The sequence below is a fragment of the Cricetulus griseus genome, chromosome 2 (genome assembly GCF_003668045.3).
Source record: "Cricetulus griseus strain 17A/GY chromosome 2, alternate assembly CriGri-PICRH-1.0, whole genome shotgun sequence".
In the NCBI taxonomy this organism is placed as follows: Eukaryota; Metazoa; Chordata; class Mammalia; order Rodentia; family Cricetidae; genus Cricetulus; species Cricetulus griseus.
In genome coordinates, this window is record NC_048595.1 from 209665480 (window position 1) to 209684078 (window position 18599).

An 18599-nucleotide genomic window follows, 5' to 3' on the forward strand; every position below is an offset into this window, starting at 1 on the left:
AACACTTAAAGCCTCATGATTATGCTTGAAGCTGTTTCTCCTAGAATCTGAGGACCTCAGATTGCCGGATTATGTCAGCCCAACCATCCTGTGGCCATGGGTAATGCAATAGCAGTACAATCGGAATTCCCTAACTCAAGAGACAGAAACTTCCCCCTGTAAGGCTCCTCACCTCCTTTATAAGGGATGTTGTGCTTTACATTCCTTGTTCCACTCTGTAGAAAAACATCTAACCATTCCATATTGTTCTACAGTTATTGTGAGGACCACAGAAAATAAATAGAATGATGTCATTGTGGGGGTTCTAGCGTGAAGCCAAGAAACGTGGCAGACAAGTATTACTTGATAGTACTCATTGATAACCCTCTACCACAGGTAGATGAACTCCTGTTTTCAAGTTAAAGAGAATTATGAAAAAATGAAGTTTCTATGTATTTAAATATTTGTCTTAGTATAATTAGCTAACCTAAAGTAGGTATTTTGGAACAATCAACCTTGGTAATCCACAAACAAGGGCAAGTGTGTTAAAGCTTTGCAAGAAACTAAAATATAGTGCCTGTAATATTTTTTGTGGTATTTGTTTCTGCTTTTAGGGACAGGAGAGTTCAGGAGCCTGGAACAAAAAAAAAAAAAAGAAAAAAAAAACTATTAATCAAAGATAACAGCACTGTTATGGATCTTAGTGTCTAGCTACAACTCTCATGGCTATCAATACACCACACCTACTTGAAAATATTCTATGGGTGTTTTTGTTTCTTGTCCTATAAATGTATGAGGCATGTCTTTTTGTGATTTGGAACTATTGAGACTGCAAATGTGATAATATTTGTAGAAAATATTGGCTCTGAAAGTTTTGCCTATATACAGGATGATGAAGAGGGAAATAATTTTTAAAACATAATATATTGCATTTCTGTAAATAAGTATTACTTTTTAGAATTGCTTTTTTGACTTTTTAAGATGTATTTATTATTTTCTATTGGAACCACATATTTAGGTACCCTGTCTACAAATTAGTTGTGCCTGTTTAGAATCTGCTGATTTGCATGGTGCATTCATAGCTCAAATCTTAAGTTGGAGAAACTACATTTTATGGTTCAATGTGATATTTACTAACGTGTCTTGGCTGTTTTCCAGTAGCTTTTGTTTCAGGAAAATAAGGTAATTTGGTTTTACTCATTCCCAGCACAGGGCATTCTTGGAATCACCAATGTATAGTCAAGAGAGAAATCAATCTATATTTACTCAGAAAAATTGTTTGCATATTTACAGTGGAAAATCTATTTCTCTAGTCTTAGAACAAAAGAGCAGATCCTCATATACTGATCCTCTCATTCTAAGGATATCTATTATATATTATTCAACTTATGCCAGGCTTTCTTCTGTTATGGCTAATAACTATGAGCAGCTAAAAGCTTTCCATGAGCTATGCATAATTCTCAAGGACTCTTTTGTCTAAGTTTTGTTTATCTTCACTTCCATGCCCACTGAACTAATAGCACACAGACAAGGAAGTCCCCGTCACCCAGCTGCCAATGGTCACACAGATGACTAGAGATTAAACTTCAGACTGTATGGCTCTGAGCTCACAAGAACAATAAGTATTCTTGAAGCAAGCCGATTAAACTATTACTAGGGGATGGCTTCCTTGGAGTTGGCTATAGGCACTGACTCGTGCCATTCTAAGTTTCTAGGTATTAAGTTTTTACATCCCTAACTCATCCTATACTCCAGGACAAATATTTTCCAATAACTTGCTACCTTGGTTTCTAGATTCATATAATTATAAGTTTCATAATAATTATGATCACTAAATGAGTTAATAGTTTTCCTTCCTTTTAAAATATGATGACAAGTTAAGAAAATGACAACTAATCATGGAAATGTACTGAATTAAAACCAAAGTTTCAGGCTAGACTACAGATGGTGCTGTATGCTTGAGTGTATAGGCTTAACAAATTGGAATTGATGGGTTGGAAAGAGCAACAGAAAAAGATAAGCATGAAATTTTTGAGTATTGGATGAGGGATGGGCCTTAGAAGAATGGAGGAGAGGAGTTTGGGATGAATGTGTTGAAAATGCATTGTATGATATCTCAAAGAATTAATAAAATATTTTAAATATATTCTATTTTGATAGCATATATACCTCTTATGCAATTATTTATTGGATATGGCTCACACTCTAAGATACTTTTAAGCAGACATGAAAGTCTGTATTTTTTCTGATGTTACTTTATTACTATATTTCTTTATAGCCAGGGACTAAAGTTGGTTACTTTACTTATTAGCCTACTAATATGGAAGTATTGAGTTTTACTTTATAAGTTTGATGTTGTCATGGATGTTTGGCACACACATTTTGATTGACTTTAGTTGAACATACAATTGAGAAGAAACTATTTTATTCCTTGTATAATTCCAATATGTAGCTACCATACCTATAACTAATATTGCAATTTACTCCCTCCGTTGGTGAATACGGTGTTATTATTCTCAGCAATTGTCTTGTGAAGGCAAAGCCTGAGAAGAAAATAGGAGCCCTAGTGTAAAACAACAACAATAACTAAGCAAACAAACAAAATCACAAATACCCACAATCTTTTTCCTTGCTTGGCTTTTACTTCTCAAAAACAAAATAGAACAGAATCTATCTTTCCTCTGACTGAGACAATCTCAGTGAGTCCTGAAAATGGCATTTTACATGGACTGTGGCCACTACAAAAATCTCATTGCTTTCACTTATGTGCTAGGAATAGTGTATTTTTTTATCAACAAATTTCAAATCTAACTATAATACCAAGTACACTTAGGCTACTCTGACAGCCTGGAGGCAGGGGTTGGATGTAGGCAAAAGAAAATCTGACTCGGACAGAATTACAACAAGCTCAGCTTCATTGTGATAACTCTGGATTACTTGGTTCTGGTATTGATCAGATTACTTGCCCACAATTGTTTACAAAGAGCATGCAAGAAAATGAAAAGTTTATCCAAGGATCCTAATTCCTTATCAAGGTCTAGCTGGAGAGTAATTTCTTCATGGATTTAGGGGATATCAGAACAATGGCTGAGAACATTATAAAAATCTTCATGCATGTGTGGGTCTGACCACTCTGGTCCCTTGTTGGCATCTATTGTCATCATTTTGTCTTGCATTTTGTCTCCATGGTGACAACCATGCAAATTAAAACCATTAAAAATCAACTTTTACTAAACTCACAGAGACAGACAATATAGGAAGGGGCATATCTTAGTCACTGATCTCTTGCTATGAGAGACAACATGGCCAAGGCAATCCCTATAAAAGAAAAGACTTAATTGGGGATTTATATACTATTTCACAGTCTTAGTCCCTTGACATCATGACAGGAATCATGGCATCAGGCATATATACCTGATATATAATAATTACCTGAGAGTTATATCCTGGCCCACAGGCAAAGAGAGAGACTGGACTTAGCAAGGGCTTTTTAAACCTCAAAACCAACCCCCAGTGACACACTTCCTCTAATAAGGTCACATTTTCTAATATATTTAATACGATCAATGAGGTCCACTTTCTGATGACTAACCTTTTAAAAATATGAGTCTATGAGAATAATTCCTATTCAAACCAGCACATTCCAGTCCCTGATTCCCTGAAGCTGTAGCCACACCATAATGCAAAAAGAATTCTCTCCAATTTCAAAAGTCCCCACAGTCTATCACAGTCTCAACACTGTTAAAAAGGCCAAAGTTCAAAGTATCTGAGACTCAAGGGAAAATTTTAATTGTACTATCCTATAAAATAAAAATCAAAAAGCAGATTGCATCCTTCCAATTTTTAAGATTGCTATTACATATAATAGCCCAGAATACATATTTCCATCCCCAAAGGGAGGAAAGGTGGCATAGTGAGGAAATAATTGAACAATGTAAGACCCAAAGCCAGCAAGGAATATTCAACATATCTCAACTTCATATCCAATGTCTTAAATCTCATTAGAACTCCAACTCCTTCTAGCTTTGTTGACAGCAACACATTTTTTCCCTTTGACTTGCTCTATACATGTTCTATAGTTTTTCTCTGCAGTTATGCCACAACTCTAGCATCTCAAATATCTTGAGGTCTTCAACACAATCCAGGCTTCACCTTCATAGCTGTACACAACAGCCTCTCTGGACCTCAATACAGGAACACCCTTGACACATGCCTGACTTAAACAGCTTTCTTTAACTGCAGTAGGAGCCTCTTAACCCTTTTCTCCTATCCTTGAATATAAAGCCAGAACTATGTGTCCAGTGATGCCAAGTTCTGATACTTAGCATTCTTTTTCAATTACATTTCTGCCAGCTTTCTGTTGTTGATGGTTTCTTTTGCTTCTTAAGATTTCTTTTGATTCCTTTTCACAAGTTGAAAGTTTAGCTGGTTAGGATCTTGCATTCAGGTTACTAATGTTATAAATAACTCACAAGGGAAACCTTTCATGGAGGACCTTGGCAGATTCCACGGCAGGCAAGGAGGTTGACAGTGGTGGAGGGACAAACATGCCAGGCAGACAGGGCTTAGTGAGGAGTTTTATTAGAAATGGAAAGGGAGATGGAGGAAAAAGAAAAGAGGTAAATAGACACAGAGACAGAGAGAAAAGACAGAAGAGAAGAGGGAAAAAGGGAAAGCCCTGTATGTCCCAGGGGAACAGCAGGAAAGAGAGCTGGAAAGAGCATAAGTAGGTAGATGCCTTTCTTTTAAAGTGGTCCTTTGCACCTGGGCTGACCAGGGTACAGCCTGAGTGGATTCTGGCAGGTGACAGGGCCAGGCTAGCATAATGCCTGAATTTTTATAACCACTCCTTTTTTTTTTCCCATTTAGCATCAAGCTTTTCTCTAGACATTTTATCTTCTTAAGCCTGGGTCTTTGATCCATTATACTTCCTGGTGTTCCTTTTCTCCTCAAACTGTATGTTATATATTTTCTTAGTGTAGTTTCGTCATTTTTACTACAGATCTGAATTATGAGTGATTACTAAATAAAACACTTCAGAGTCAATACTAGACTGCCTTGATATCTCTTTTGCCAATGCCATTATCTATAATTTTTATATTTAGCTTTAGTGCAGATTTTTAGGATAAGAGAAAAAAAAGCAGTCACTTTACCAAGCTATCACAATAAGGGGCTCTAAGCTACTTATTAATGTTCTTTCCCTTTGAAATTCTTTGAGCTGGTACTCTAGATTTCAAATTCCCCTGGCTATTGTCCTGCATGCTTATACTAGGAGGACTCCTTATGCCCTGCTTAAAGTATCCAATCTCTTTTCTAGTACTAAGTCCCCAAATCTTCCATATTCCTTCAGCAAATAGCATACCTGTTACTTTTATTCAAACCGCCATAGACATCAGTGTAAAAAGGGAAATGAAGAATAGGACATCTTGGTGGAATGAAGAGGACAAGTGAATTGTTAGAAGGAAGAAAGTGAAGGTATCAGTAATATAACCATATTTAAATTAAAATGAAAATATCTCTAAAAGGAAGGAAATAATTACACATTCATGATGCGGGAAGTGCTTCTGTGTATGTGTTTGTCTTGCTGGATGATAAATAACATACTCTTTGGCCAATGAGGCAGCAAGTTAGGCAAGACTAGGAGTTGATGAGGATTCTGGGAAATGTAGTAAGAAGTGGTAATCCAGGCAGGAAGTGACATAGCTGGGAGACTCATATTTAGGGAAGGACAACCAGGAAGTGGCCCTTTTCCCCCTCACTCTTCCTCCAGATTCACGATGTGATCCTCCAGCAAGGAAGGATGCCAATTAAAGGCATCTGATAAGTCTTATAAAATATATAGATTTATGATAACTAAGATTGAGCTAGCAGATGAGACATCCTAGTCATTGGCCAAGCAGCATTTCTACATAATAGAATTCTCTGTATTATTTTGTCCATCCATGTGGCAGGCAGAACTCAGGCGCCTGGCAGAGACCACCCACGTGGTGGTAGGTCTCCGACGGCTTTTGGTAGAAAGATTTATCCTAACACATTCACATTACTGCTAATTCCAAATATGTATATTTTTTCTGTATCAAGCCTATGTCAACATTCTAAATGCCTACTGGGTATTTTGAAATTCAGTTGAATTCAATTCAACTCAGTTCAAATCCCATTCAATTTTGACAGGTTACTGGTTGAAAATAACATTATATTCCCAATTAAGGGGTCCAGTGCCTCAAGAGTCTTCACACTTGCCACGACAATTGCAATCCAGACTCTATGTAATTCTGATCAGCTAAGAAACAAGAGTTCCCATGATCCTCTTCACAGAGTGAAATAATTTTCTAGGGTGCTTTACAGAATCAGAAAAACATGCTACTTTATAAATACTGGTTTATTGTAAAGAATAAAAGCCTACACAGAACATGGTATGTGGATGCACTTGTGCAGCTGCCATACCCTCTGGAGGACTACTTCCCTCGAGCTGACACCATTACTTTCTTTTTTAAGTAATTTTTATTAAATTAATAACGAGATTGTTTTACATATCAATCCAAGTTCCCTCTCCCTTTCCTCCTCTCCAGCTCCCCATTAGCCCTCTATCCCATCCCCTTTCTGCTCCGCAGGGAGGGTGAGGCCTTCCTTGGGGGATCTTCAATGTCTGCCAATCATTTGGAGCTGGGCCTAGATCCTCTCCCATATGTCTGGGCTGAGAGAGTATCCCTCTATGTGAAGTGGGCTCCGAAAGTCCATTCATGTACTAAGGATAAATATTGATCCACTATCAGAGGCCCAATAGCTTAACCAGACATCCAAACTCACATCCTTGTTCAGGGGGTCTGCAACAGTCCAATCTTAGTTCCCCAATGAGGTCCCCTTGTTCAGGTAAGTTGCTCCAGTGGGTTTCTCCAGCCTGGTCTTGACCCCTTTGCTCATCACTTTCTATCAGAATAAAATAACTACAAACCAATTCAGTGGGGTTTTGTTGTTTCTTTGTTCTTATAAAGAGTTCCTTACATAGGAAGATTTATTAAATTATCAGTTATTAAAAGTTCACTCAATATTTGATATTCTAACTCAATGGAAACAATAGGGAGCAGGGTTAGCTCTACAGAAGAGTTCAGCAGCACACTACTAACATATTAGGTTCTCCTGACAAACATCCTGCTCTTCATAGGATCTTTACAAACTTTATTTCATTAGCACAAATGTATTATAGTTTGAAATGCATTCTTAAAGAGTGACAAAATGATATCAATTCTCTTAAAGTAACTCTAGAAGCCAGGACAGCAATCAAATATTATAACAAAAGATGATCTTATAGCTACTATCAAATCAGAAATTACATAGACTATGCACTCTTCTAGGAGATGAGGGTGAAAGAAAACATTGTAGTTGTTAATGCACTGAATTTTAGGTGTGAGGTTTGTTAAAGAATACTAGAGCCCAAAGCACCACAGAAAGTACCCTCCAGCAGATCAAAGACATCCAAGCCTGAAGACACTATATATATGAAAGGAAAGATAATGGATCTTTCCAGGACAAAATTTTGTCTTCCACAGTGTGCAAAGACTTGATAAAATTATAGTGGAGAGATCAAGGCAGGACTGCAAGAGAGCGCTTTGCTGCATGAGAGACAATCACTAAGTTCTGCCAAGATGTAGAGAATGGCAAAGTCAAAGAGAAAATGGTAAGTATGTGTTCCTTTTCATTCCCTCAACATAGAGGTCTTTGTAGGAATCACAAACAAGAGCTCCCTCTGTCACTATCTAACAGAAATAGAAAATTGCAAATAAATGGCTGGACCCAGGGAAGAATTGGCCTTTGACACTGGATAAGGAAGAGGCATTTTTACAGGCAGGGTATCTTTTATGGAATGGTGCATAACCTGCTTAAAGAACTTGTACCTGGTTGAAGCAATCTCAGTAGAATGGGTTGAACTTTATATAAACAAAGTTATAATTTCCTTTCTCTCTTTGATTCCACCATAGATTTGATTTCAATTGGACTGTAAAGAAGAAACAAAAAGATATAAATATAGTTTAAGATTAAAGTTTGAACTGGCTTGAATTTTTATAACTGGGTCAGCAGGAAAATTATGTTTTCTGCACAAGATATCATTGGCATTGGAAAATAAAGATTTAGCATAATGGTGTGGAAAGCAGTGGATAGATATTTCTTTTCATATCCTACTACTTAATTTAGAATTATCTGTAAAACCAGTGACACATATATACATAACATATGTAACACATATCTAACAAAAACTTAAATGTTCATGCATATTTGAGTGTTTTCTTGCATATTTTTCCTTTCTTTTCCCAGATCATAAACACCATTAAAATTTCAAAGAAAATAAGTAAATGTCACAGTTATACTATATTAAATCAGCAAAGCAATTGTGAAATACAAAAAGCATGTTTTCTTAATCTGTCAATGTTTGCTATTAGCTATTTAAATTTCCAGGACTCCCCTAGTCCTCTGCTGTCCTGTGACATAGTAAATCAAAAGCACATTTCCCCATTAACTCACTCAGTAAACATGCATCAAACTTCACTCACACTGCACTTTGTATGTAGTTTGGGGATTCAAGAATACTTAAATAACATTGTTTATTCTAAGCAACCTAAAACCCAAGGTGGACTGATAAGGTGGAATTAACAAATCAGATGAGGAAACTGTGTAAACAATAGAATAAAGCTTTACTTGCACATGCATCAAATTTCATAGGGTAATAGCTTGGTCAATTGCATAACTATCCTAAACTCAGTAGCACATTTGTGGAGTTTAATGGAGTAGTGTCTATTAATTATATTGGTAATGGAGGATTTGTAAGCAGTACTTTGATGACTATTAATGATATTAGAGGGTGTGTTAAGAAAATCATTACATGTTTCTAGGCTCTAATTTAGGAGTACCTAGAATGCAAGACTGAATACCTAAAACAATAAGGAGAGGCAAGCAACAGCCAGCTTGACGATGTCTGGGACAAATCCTTACTCAATGAAACACATGTGGGAATTCAGAAAATAAACATCTTGTCAGGCATTGGTGGAACACAATTTTAATCTCAGCACTCGGTAGGCAGAGACAGGAGGATCTCTGTGAGTTCGACACATGCCTGGTTTACAAGAGTAATTCCAAGAAAATTAGGGCTATTATACAGAGACACCATCCCCCCCCTGTCAAAAAAAAAAAAAAAAAACACACACACACACAGAAAATCTGAGGGCAGAAGAAGAGCACAGTAACAAGAAGCCAGACAACAGTGGCGGCTTTTACCCCTAGAACTATTAAAAAGCTATACTTACCATCCTAGCCAAAGTGCATGTAATATGATAAACATGATTTTAGAATTGTGTTGGGGTTCATAACTGAAAGCAGTAGTTGTCATCCAAACTTCGAGAGTTGGGCGGTTTGAATTACAAAGTACAGAGGGCTTTGGGAGCCACTTTTAATCTCCATGACATAATCTAGGAAATGAATTCATATAAAATTAATACCTATGAAGTTAACAGAAGGGCAAGTACCCCCAGAGTTGCTGGTTGTACAGTTCGTTTGCTCAACCACTGGGACACACACAATGGGAATGTCATGAACTGAAGGTTTTTTCATGTCTCATCTGCTCTGAAGAGGAGTTGCCTTCCTGCTGATCAGTATTCTCTGCAGTATTCCTTCCTGGAAAAATTTTACTGCAGTTATAATTATAACATTTACTCATTTTTTTTGTTGTAATTACCGCTGCTCACAGTAGTTCAGCTTGGATGTTTCAAAATCATTTGAATATTAATTTAAAATATATTTCTTTCTGCTTACCCTTTATGTAATTTTTAGCTGTGACTACAGTTATATACTTTCTAAAAAGAGTCAAGGGAACACAACTATTCGAGGGTAGCTCAGATCTTTTCACCAAAAGTTGACATCACAGGCTGTACATTCTTTGAGGTTCTACAGTTCACTCTGCAACTGGTGTGCAATAAATGGAGAATTTGTGTGTATTATTCATCATGGATTCTCAATTCATTATGGCTCTTCCACGATATTTGTAAGTTCGTAATAGGTAGGACTGATATGGGATGCTTCTACAATATTAAATGTTTTTTCCTGTACACTGACAAAGCCCTGAAGATTTCTAAATTTTTGAGTACCATACCACAAGTAGATCTTTTTTATTCATAATAAAACAAACTTGAATTTATGCTAATGATGTGTCTCTTCATGAGGAAGAGTCAGTCATGTGCTTGAAGGTTGTACTAGTTGATTTTTTGTCAACTTGACACAAGCTGAAGTCATATGTGAAGAGCTAACCTCCACTGAGAAAATACCTCCATTAGATTTTCTTGATTAATGATTGATACTGCAGGTAGTGCCTCACCTGGGAAGTTGGTTCGGGATTGTTTAAGAGAACAAGCTGAGAAAGTCATAGAAAGACAGCCAGTAAGCAATGTCACTCCATGGTTCTCTTTGAGTTCCTGTTTCCAGATTCCTGTTCTTAACATCCATTCATGATGGAGTATAAACTCTAATATGAAATACACCCCGTCTTTTTTTTCATGGTGCTCTTAATGGCAATAGAAAACTAAGTAGAATAATAGTTGTGGATTCAGTCCCAATCCTTGTGAGCAGAAAGTTTAGTATTGAGCTTTATCTCAAGTGCCTGATGATTTGATATGTTACATATAAATAATGGAAATGGGATGACAACTCTAAACAGCATTTGGGGTTTAGAAACCAGCAGAGCTGAGACTGTGTACCTGTGTTGGGAATGTGATGCACCCCAATGAGGCAGAGCAGCATCACATGCCCAGGGCCACCAAATTTCACCATGTGTTCCTCCTCATTGAGGAGGAATCTTTGAGTCCTTTTTAGTCACCTGTGTCACACCTCTCCCCCCCACCCGTGATTCCTATACTTCTGTGAATGATCATGAAAAATTAAACAGAATAAAGGGGATATGAAAATGCAAATGCAACCTTGTGTGGCTGACATCTTAACTTGTGTATTCCTTACAAAAATTTATGTTGTCCACATAGATTAAGTAGTTGTCCTACCTCAGCCTCTCAGGAAGCTGGAATCACAGCCTTGTACCACCAGGCTAAACAGAAATATCTTAGTAATTCTCATTTTTTGAGAAAATATTTATTCTCAGCAGAATCAAATTATGTTGGTCTTAACCTATTCTAATTTTTCTGTTCAAATACTTTGGTCCTAGGAAACACTTTTCTTTTGATAATGTTAAAATAAGTTTCTTTTGCTGTTTTTCACTCATTTGCTAATGATCTTATTTTCTTTGTGCTGATTTTTCTTCTTATGAATAGACAAGGGATAACAATTGAAAGGGAAGGCCTATAAAGAAATCTAGGAAGCAAAAACCCACGAAGCATGGATGGATTGCATCCCACATCAATTTAATTTTGATTCATTGAAATCTATCATTTTAAATGGTATACTATGTGTATGATGAGAGATTGAGAAACTCCCCTCTGTATCTTCTAAGGAACTTGTTAGTTTTCCTATTTCTGATGGCCTTATTTAAACTAAAGTAACCACCCATCCTTTTCATCAGCCATCAAATCTGCCAGTGTGTAAGATATGCCTAAGGAACACACAGGCTTTTATCTTAACTAAGGAGGGATTAGAAACAATACATTCTTTCAGCTTACCATTTTTTATTTGATTTTATTTACTATTTTTCATTTATGTATATTTTGTGTGCATTTTTCTCACATGTGGAAGAAATTTGCCAGTATGTGTACCTGTGTAACTGTATAGCTATGTATAAATGGTCTAGACAAAGATAGGCAGCTTCTTCAGTCACTCTCCACATTATTGATTGTAGAAGGTCTCTCACTGAACCATGATCCTTAAATTCTGAGGTCATCTAGTAAGAAAGATTGGCTCAGTTATCCATCTTTGCCTCCCAAGTGCCAGGAACACAGGAAGCCTCCACACCTGGTGATCTTTCATGTGGGTTCTAGGCAGCCAAACTCCAGCCTTGATGTTTGCACAGTGTGTGCTTTATCAGTTAAGCCATCTCTGCAGATCTGTTTGCCTAATTTTAAGTGTAATTTTAAGTCCTTAACAATTAAGCCTTTAGATTTGAATCAGATGTTTCTGGGCATCAAAATGCAACATATACTATTATCATATTGATGATGTATGGATAAAGGAACCTTTTCTATACATAGACCAAGTACACTATAGATAGCTTGGTCTTTTGATAATTAGCACTGTTTGCAGTAGACTAACTAATAGTTAATTTTGTCCATGTTTTAAAAGAAAATTCTGATGGTTATAGTTAATTTTATCACAATGTTATATAAAATTGTCTAACATAGAAGTAGAAAGGATAGAATCAAATCTTAAAAAGATGGTGACTTTAATGCAACTTACTATTTAGAAGTTGATAACTAAAACCTATATTAGCATTAAATGGCTCATGATTCAAATGTGTGAAATTGCTAAGTTTTATTATTTCAATCATTAAAATAGCCAGAGGAGATTGAGCATTTGAGTACTTGGTGACTTAATCAAGCTCTAAATGGTCAATGTAGTGTTGGTGTATTTTAACAATACAAGTTGTGAGATGTGTAATGGAAAGGAAGATAGTGACAAAGGTGGGCGATGGTCTTTGATCATTCTGCAATCATTTTGCCAGTCACAGAATGAAGTAACTCTGTTCACTATAGTGGTACATAGATAATTGCACAGATTCTTACCATTTACTTAGTAACACTCAAATGAGCACAAGAGTAATACACAATCTTCTTTTTGATAATGGACAAGCTATATTTTGCCTCAACTGCTTTTGTCATCAGCTGTTCTGTAGGCCATCTCAAATTTTCCTCTCTTAGCTGGCTTTGAGTTCCATTTCTTGTTGGTTGGTTGTGAGATAAGAACTTAGGTACAGGGAATCATATGTAAATTAAGATAGTTTCTAATTTAAATAAAATCTATTTAAAAATAACAGGTAGCTAAAGCTAGCCTCAAACTGGTTGCATATCTGAAATGACCTTGAGTTCAGAATATCCTGCTTTCTTCATCCAAATAATCACATAAAAGGTGTGTGCTATTATTTCTTATTTCTGAATGACGTTTTACATAGAGATAATCTGCATTTTGGCACTAGTACGGAAAAGTTGACTACATGACCAAATTCAGTCCCCTATGCTTCTCACACTGTAGGACACTCACAAATTATGCATTCCATACCTCAGTACACACACAAAACAATGTCTTTCACACTGTAAGACTCTCACAAATCTTTGCCATCCATACTGTAGTATACATACAAAGCTATGTAGTCCACACTGTAGAATATCCACAGACCTATGCCTTCCACCTTGTAGGACATCCACAAATTTATGTCCTATACAACCTTAAGATAGCCATAAGGCTATACTTTCCAAATTGTAAGCATAAATCCTATGCTTTCCACTGTGTAGGACCTTCTACACTGTTGGACACCCACAAATCTATGCTTTCTGCACCCTAAGACACCTATAAACCTATATCATCCATAAAACAGGGCATCTACAGAGAGGAAAGAAGTGAGAGTTCCCCAAACTTTATCTTCACAATTATCCAGTGAGACAGACTCATGATTCACCTTTCTTCTTCTTTTTTTTTTTTTTTTGGTACAAATGCTGCATGGCCAATAACTAGGATTCTCATCTGTTAGCTCAGTCTTAATTATCATAAATCTATATATTTTATAAGACTTATCTTATCAGACGCCTTCCATTAGTGTTCTCCCATGCTGGTCAATCACATCGCGCCACTGGAGCAGGAGTCAAGGAGAAAAAAGGGTCACTTCCTATTTCTCTTTCCTTAAATATGAGTCTCCTTGCTATGTCATTTCCTTCCCGGAAAACCACTTTTCTGCTACATTTCCCAGAAGCCTCTTTGACTCCTAGTCCTGCCCAACTTGCTGCTTCATTGGTTAAAAAGTACTTCATTTATCATCCAGTAAGAAAAACACATACATAGAAGCACTTCCCCCATCAGATGTCATTGTAATGTAAATGTATTACATTTACTTTATTATATGTATTGTTTACTTTATATTCATATGTAACATTCTCTTGTAGTCCTCATTCTTCCCAGTTCCCTTTCTTGACTTCAAATTACACCTTCAAATGTAGATTAAAAATGAGAGAAAACATGCAACATTTGTCCATCTAAATCTGGCTTATTTTACTTAACATGACCATATTATTCATTTTCTTGCAAATGACCCACCCCATTCTTTCTATGGTTGATTTAATGTGTGCATCATATTCTCTTTGTTAACTCATCTACTGATGGGCATTTAGGTTAATTATATAACCTAACAGTGCAATAGTAACTGGATATGATATCCCTGTTATAAACCAAATCGGATCCATCTGAACACATGCCTAGGCATGGATCTTACAGTAGGTTCTAAGTTTATATTTTTGAGGAACATCCTATTTGTTTCCATTATGTTTGGCTGTCTTCTATTCCCAAGGATCTCTGGGCCTCCCCAAGTCACTCCATTCAATTTGAATTTTAGTGTGTTTCCTCAGTCACCCACCTCAGTGAAAAGTGGTTTTGTGGTTGTTTCAACCCCAAAATGTGGGCTTTTCAGGAACATTCCAGAACCAAACTTTAGCAGCTACTCTCAAAAGATAAAAGGAGTGAGCCAAGGTGGCAGTTTAAAAGCAAGGATAACTTTTATAGTTTCACTAGATTCATCTTTCTTAACAAGACACACACACACACACACACACACACACACACACACACACACACACAAAAAAGAACCCTATGATCCTTTGATTTTCAAGAGAGAATATATGAACATGTAAAGAGTCAAATAGGCTATGAGTGTTTACAAACCTTTAGCAGTTACTTAGCTTGTCTTGTTGATCCTATGCCATAATGTATAATAAATACTTTTGTGTTTGTCTTTCATTTGTCCCCCTTTAAACTGAAACACTGAGCACATAAGATGAACATAAGGAAATGTGTGTCTACCTTCATGGTTTTATGGAGTACAGACAGTCATTCTTTACTATGCAAGCATTAGAACAACCATTGACTTGATAACAGCTTAGTTGATGGTATGGTCATTCACATCTAAAGGAAGCCCAGTTTATTAATTTATTATTTGCTGAACTCAAGTATTGGGCATCAAATGCTAACACTTCATATGTTTCAGTATTTCTCTAAATCATGTACATAACTTCTTTCTGCTACTAGTTGGACAACTACTATTTATGTAGCCTAGGTGTTATCTTGATAAAATTCTACCACCATTTGTTGACATCAATTGTCCCTAAATCAAAATTTATCTGATCATAGGATAGAATAAGACTTATTGGGGGGTTGAGATGGCTCAGTCTGTAAAGGTACTTATTGTTGGGCTTAATGACATGAGTTCCATCACTGTGACACACATGGTAGATGGAGACATCTGACCTTTTGCATGTGACCTGTGACCTCCACACACAGGAGACGATGCACATACATACAACATCCATTAAAAATATATGTGTTCAATTAAAAATTAGACTACAAGGAAATAGTCCTTCCTATTCCCATATAGGAATTTCCTGCAAGTCTGTTGCTTTGCATGAGGTATTATCTACCGTTGTGCACTATGGTCTATATTTCCTTGGCTCCTTCAAAAACAAGGGCTCATTATGTTTTGGGTTTTTTTTTTTTGAAAGTTTCTTACATTTATCATTCCATTGATGCAAATGTACGATTAGTCAATTCAACACTCAAGGTGAGTTCATAACACTGACTTACAGAGAACATTATAGTATTTTCATGCCATTCTCAATCATTTCCTCCCTTTTTGGCCAACATTGCAAATTGAAATACTCACAATGATGCATAGACCCCTTTCCTGAGAGGTTACAATGCAGGGTGAAATAAGAATACTTTGTGGTAATATATTGCTTGTCACACGGTGATTTCAAAGCACTTTGTTAACAAAGAAAGATTATTACCATCAATTTAATGGGACCTGAAACACATAAGTTAAATTACTTTTTCAAAGTTGAACAGAAAGTAAGTTACTGCATTAGAAGCATTATTCATGGGCTTGTCATTACAGTGTTTAATTCTATCCACTGGAACATACTTCCTATCGGGCTGTCTTCCATATGACAATTTACTACCCACTTGGAAGAGCCAATGCTCAAGTGCATGGGTAGAAAAATCCAGGTTTATTTTTTAGCATCTGTCTTTATCTTCTGAAATGTGACCTGATGGGACAAAGCAAAAGTATGTCATAGCAACAAAATGTATCCATGATGCCCTATACAGACTAGATGTGTAATCATTCATGAAGTCTCCGTGAAACAATTTAAAATGAAAATAGAAAGTGCTAATTTCATCACCTGTACTGCTTTGCTATAAAGTCATCTCACTGGAATATCATTAGGACTATAATCTATATGAAGTCTGTACCTTTCAAATTTGTTTACATAATGATTGTCTAAACATTTAAGTACATATTATCACCTTTTAATTAGTGATATGCAAATAATATCAATTCAACTATTTAATTTTCATATATTAATGCAAGTAAATATATACACTCAGTTTATGAACTATTCAGATTAACTTATAACACTATTACTAGCAAATTTGAAATCATCATATAATTAATTAGATTGTCATCTTTTCTCTTTGACTTACACTTTTGTGTAGTTAGGAATACTATAAATTACACTGAAGAAACTTTTTATTAAAATGTGCTTTGGGACATGGAACTGTAATTTCTGCTGTTAGACTGTAGAGGCACTAGGCTCATGAGTTCAAAAGCAACTTGGACTATATAGTGAGACTCTAACTCAAGAAGAAATGTGTGTGCATTTCAGATGACAGGAGTCTATATTTTATCCTGAGCTGGGATCTATTATCAGTGATAGAGTGTGCATCCGCATCCAGCACCACAATTCTTTGGAATTTATCTCCTGCAATGCAAAAAATATTTGCTTAGAATATAGTGTTTTATTATGAAGATTTTTATTATTTCAAGTCTCTACAGTTAACAATGAGGTAGGTAGATTTCTAACAAACCTACTCCACTCAGGTGTTTATAATACATATGAAGATACCTTCCCCAAAAGACATAACTGAAAATTTCATATAAACACAAAGGTGTTATTATTTTTCTTTATAAAGAACACAGTCATTTGTATACATTTTCCTCATATATTATTCTTGTCTAAATTCCATCTCTTTTACTCCATATGACCTTTCTATCAATTTCTATTAATGTTTTCTTTTTCGCAATTATAACATTTTCCTTCTTTTGCTCCACTCCAAGCCCACTCACCAACCTCTGCTCATTCTCTTTCATAGTCATGATCTCTTTTTTCATTATTTATTATCACACAAATATGCACATATTCTCTTAAATACATATTTTAAATCAAAATAAAGTTACATTTTACAAATTTGTTCATGTAAAGTGAAATTGAGTTCTCTAGTGTTATGATTCAAGTATAGAGGATACATTGACCAAATCAATCATAATTTCTCTTAGAGTTTTATACTTCTATATACTTTTTCCACTTTATACACACTGGTTTGAACTACAATTTTTGTTTGTTTGAATTTCTCTTGTTTTTTCCTTTCTCTACCGTCTCAGCTTTGCTATTTTCTTCGAGACCTTCATAACTTTGCATAATTTGTGTTTGTGTTCTTCCTTATTTTTCTGTGTGTCTTTTATATATATTTTAGCTGATCCAAATTGAAATTCTTAACTCCTTACATTTCCTTTGCATTTGATGGATGAAATATTTGTTATATCTTTGATTTAAGTTCTTAATTATGATCAACATTTTCTTATTAATTTTATTATGTATATATATTTTTACTCTAAAAGATGGGCATTTTCTTCATTTTACCCACAAATAACTTACATGAATTTTTATTCTTTTTCAATTTGACATTAAATTTTATCAGTCTTTTTGTTCTAGGTTTACTGTTTTTAGCACACCTAAGTATTGCATTATTAAATATATCTTATGTAGATATATCTTATTATTCCTGTTTTTCTTTCTTGACCATGATAAGTTTTAGAAAGATATTTTTTCTTATTTATATCTTGAGAGTTTCTCAATATAATACGTGTAGCATATTGTTGCTGTTGGTAGCAAACGCTTGTTTTCCTCAGAATGAGCAACACAAACTGAACTTTAAACTCTGCATCACCAATTTATCATCAGTGATCATCTTAGTCCTTACTCAAGAGTTGGATCTTTGCACAGCAACAGGATCCATTCTAAGTAATGCATGGCCACATTCATGTCCTTGCATAAATATTACTGAATGCATTTACCAGAATTAGACCAGATACCATGTATCCAAGGCTGATAACCATAACAGGAATGCAATGAATGTGTCATCTCTGTTGATGCAGACATTGATATTTGGCATATGACAAGAATTATAAATATAATATGTCTTTTGTTTAATTTCTATGTTTTTGGTCACATCTTGGATTTCTTCTTCGTGTACAGAAGGCACTGGAAATACTTATTCTACAATGTTCTTTCTTTATTTTTACAATATTTGTCATTTGTACACTTTCAGATAATGAGCACATGTTTTTGATCTAGTCAATAATCTGCACATATAAGTTTCTGCTG